Below are 4,645 nucleotides of genomic sequence, written 5' to 3'. Positions count from 1 at the left end.
GCCTTTCGCACGGCAGACATACCGCTGGTCCATATGTCCAAACATCATCAGTCCATAGAACCATCACCTAAAACTCAGTGGTCTTATCCAAATTCTTCCTGCAGTTTCTAGTCGACTTATGATGTTCTTTGTGGTCAAGAACTGAGTGCGTCTTCGAGTCCGGCCATGAAGTCCTTGTGTTTTCAGTGCACGTCTTATAGTTGCCACTGAAGCACTTGTACCAGCCTTCATCAGGTCATCCTGTAGGTGTCTTGCAGTCACACAGGGGTTTTTCTTAGTTGTTCTAACTAAATTGCTGAGGACTCGATGTTATGCTGGAATTCTCACACTGCTGTCGTCTGGGAGACGTTACGGGAGCATCCGAGCACGGACTACCAGACTTAAAAACAGCTTCTTCCCCCAGGCCGTAAGGCTTCTGAATCAGCAACACTGACCCTCTGAACAGTTACCATGTACATTCTGCTCCACCACCCACACAAATGCACTTTCTACACATATATTTATATTATTTAATTTAATATTCCCCCGCTTCAAACTGTTGGTAAACTGCTGCTGGATTTTGCTATGTTATATGTTATATGTTATATGTTAGAGGTTATATGTTATATGGTATGTTATTTTATTTTTATTTTGTAAAGCCCTTGCCTGCCAGGTCACAAGATCACAGGTCCCACTTACTACGTACTTACTACATATATAATCATATTTTTTTGTAATTTAATATTCCCCACTCCTTCACCCGGTAAACTGCTGCTTTTGTACTAAGTAGATGTTGCCTGCCAGGTCACAAGATCACAGGTCACACTAAATAGGTACTTACCTCACATATATTCATATTAGTTAATTTAATATACCCCATTCTTTCACCCTGTAAACTGTCATTGGTGTGACAATAAACTTTGATTTGATTTGATTTGATTTGATTTGATTTAATGTTGGGCTTTCTTCCAAGGCCAGGCAGGTTTGAAGCTGCTCCATAAGTTTTAAACATCCTTATAATGCTCCCAGTGGTGTCTCTTGAAACCTTCTTATACCCAAGGCCTTTCAGGTTTGATGAAATAATCTCCTCTCTCAGCTTTTGTGGAAGCTCCTTTGTCTTTCCCATGATTGCATCACAGCTGAAGCAAATGAAGGATCATTGTAGAGTTCCCAAATAATTATGTTTCAACTCCACTTTAGGCCATAAAAACTGACAGACAGCTGTAATATTTAATTGCTGTTGTCGATTAGTTGAATGAAAATGTGATTTCTTGGAGAAAAAGTTGCCACAGAATAAAATAACCCAACCCTAAGGCCTAAACAACAGATTAACACATTACTGCTGCGTCTTAAGCATGTCTGTTGTTCACACAGGCAGTGTGTCTGCTGAAGAGCTGCTACAGGACTACGGTATTTTATTTCAATAAAAATAGGGCTTATAGAGAGTGCTTGTCAGATAGCTAGAAACTATCACAGAAACTATGGTGATCATTTTCACCATATCATTTACTGTGAATATGTTACATGAAGAAAATAGGCCCTGACTGTCTGGAAAAGCAGCGCAGCTTACAGGCCTGAGACGCAGGAAGTTTAGAAACTGTAACTTGATAACATCTAAATGAAAATGCAAGACGTTCCATCCAGTTAAGGCCTGGCGTGACACAAAGAAGTTTGGGCTGGAGTTTCAGGGTTGCTGTGTAGCTGAATGCGCTGGGCAGCTTGGAGGATCAATGCCTCCATTTTCTCCTGCAGCCTCCATGGATCCCCAGGGAAATGGCCAGGCAAGTTGCTCAGGGTCTTCCGGGTCTGAATTTTACAGGCGGTTGGTCAAGGAAAGATCAGAAAACTGTGAGTCCAATGCTAACCAACTTGCAAGGCTGGAACTATAGCTGATGGGTCAGGCAAAAAAAGTATTCTCCGTACTTTTTTAAACTTTACAGCAAGCCCGATTAAAGGCTTGCTGTCTTTTCTTATTTTGAAATTCGTTTTTTAAGGATCCAAACAGGAGATGAGAAAGGCTGGTAGGTTCATCAAAGATTCTTTAATTCTGTAAAGTCTGTAATCAAAATCTTCGTATGAATCCTTATTATGTTTCACTAATGCATATTTATTTGTTTTTTTGTTGATTTGCTTGTATCTCAGTAGGATTATGCTGAAGGCTACTGAATGGATTTCAATAAAGTTGGCGGGAGCAGAACCAGGGAAATTTGGTGTGGAAAAAGATGCAAGAAGTTTTAATCACTTTCTTTAACATTGTGAGATATTTTGACATTGTCACAAATTTCTCAGTGAATAATCTGGATTTAATGGGAAAAAATCTGGCATATTTACTATAGGTAAGTGATATCTATGAATGTGGGCAATATGGTCCAGCTTGAATGAATTCAATACAGAGTACAAATCTATTAATATTAATATTGATAACCTCACAGCAAAAAGGTTCATGGTTTTAATCCTTGTTCAGCCGGGGTCTTTCTGTGTAGAGTTGTTCTCCTCGTGTCTGCATGAGTTCTCTTTTGGTATTCTGGGTTTCTCCAACAGTCCGAAAAACGATGTGGATTAATAGGGGACTCTAAATTGTACATAGGTTTAAAGGTGCTTGTGTATTTGGTGGGCCCTGCGATACGATGGTGACCTGTTCAGATTGTCTACCTCTTGCCAAAATGGGATTGGCTCCGGCTCTCAACATAACAAATGGATGGATGGATTATCACAACTGTCAATAGTTTTAATCATTAGCAGTGTTAATTGATTGTTATGGTGTATATACCTTCTGCTAGCATGGAGGAGGTGGGATCGGCATCTTTTGCACTTCTGTCCGTCCTGGGAGAGGGATCCCTCACACATGGCTCTCTCTGAGGTTTCTGCATTATTTTTACACTGTGAAAAGTTTTTTTTTTGTCGTTTTTTCCTTACTCTTGTTAAAGCCCAGTGAGACAACCTATGATTTTTTTATAATATAAAAAGTTATAATAAATAATAATTGTACAAAATTTGATTGATCGTTGGCGAACCAGGACGCAAACAAGGACTTCCACCTTCATATACGCTCTATGGTTAGCACACACACATGCATACAGCACTTGCACATAAACATGCACACATTTTCTTTCCACACAGGGACACACACAGATATGAGTGCTCATGGACAATGTGCAGGCCACTGGTGCTGTGCCCCCAATCCATAAATCATAATGTTTCAGCAAAAGCAGAATTTAATTTCCCTGCCGGTGTCTTATCAGGCTGAGAAGAGATATACAGCCCATCACCATGCTCGTTTATTATCTCTGTGAATGGGCTGTAGAAGGGATAGGGCTATACCCTGGAAACAGCAGGCATGGGACTAGATTAGACTATTAACTGGAATTTCATATCATGGATAAGTCTATTACCTAAAGCACTAGTATCTTGCTCCCTTCCAGATATTCACTATCCTGATGCAGCCATGGCCATAATGGGGAGTGCATTTCATTTGTTCCATTATTATCTCCTCACTCTCTCTTTTGATTTGCACATGTGAATTGGTGTCCCTGAAAACCAGTCTGGCCCTGACCTGAAGTCTGGCTTTGTAGCTTGTCAGGCTTCATCACACTGGCCTAAAGCTCAGATATAATAGTACTTGCTACAAACAATTACATAGGCCTTGTAAGGAGTTTTCCTGTGGGCTGGGAAAGGAGGGGTCACTGCCAGCGTTGCACGGATGATATTAATTTGAAAAGTTGCACCTCACAATTGACCTTCAGCAGCGATGTCCAGTGCTAATGCAGGAAGTAGCACATTCAGCATGCAGTCAATGGAAACCAGAGTATGAATCCTGTTAGCTTTGCGGTCTCTTGGAAATTTGATTAAAATACAGCAAAAATGTTTTCCTAAAGCAATACAGTGGCTGGTTGGATAAGGCAATATTAATTTTTAAATGAATGAAGTGGTACATATGGATGGATGTGGATGGCAGCTTTACTAAATAGTTAAACAAAACAGAGACTGGGGTTTGGTTTGGTTTTGGTTTTAGAAGACAACAATAACCCAATTGGTAGTAAAGCATTTAAACTGAGGATGCGATAAAAAAGATAGCTGATTACATTTCTGACAATCTGTGTCATAAATAAACTCAAATATTAAACAGACATGTCAAATCTACAAATCAATTCTTTAAATGGTTTGAAGATGCTTATCCCACCATCAGCACATTTTCTGAGATAAATAATTAATTATGGTCACAACAATTTGTTAATATTTTCCAGATTTCACCACCTGCTGAGTTTGACATTGGTTAAACATCAGTCTACTGAAATGGAAGTCAGCAGGCAGCTAATTTGAAATCTCACAGAGCAGGACACACTTATACCTTATTTGATTCTTATTCTAACAAATTCTATTACGATTAATCCACAGAAAGCAATGTGCTAAAAGTGTATCAATTTCTCTCCCCCTCAACGACACATGTGTAATGTCATGTTTTAATACTATACTGTACTATATATCTACTCTGTGAAATTCAATATTATGCTTTAGGAGATTTGGCAGTTAAGAATAAACTATTTCAGCTTCTTGTTATTTTACCTCTTGTCTTCTGAACTAAACACAAACAAATCAAGTGTTTTTTCTGTGTAAGAGTGCATCTTTATGTCTGTTACTTTCAGTTGTGGGATCTAACAAAGTGCAT

Source organism: Limanda limanda, chromosome 10 (assembly GCF_963576545.1).
Source record: "Limanda limanda chromosome 10, fLimLim1.1, whole genome shotgun sequence".
NCBI classification, from domain to species: domain Eukaryota; kingdom Metazoa; phylum Chordata; class Actinopteri; order Pleuronectiformes; family Pleuronectidae; genus Limanda; species Limanda limanda.
Note: the sequence above shows the minus strand (reverse complement) of the source record.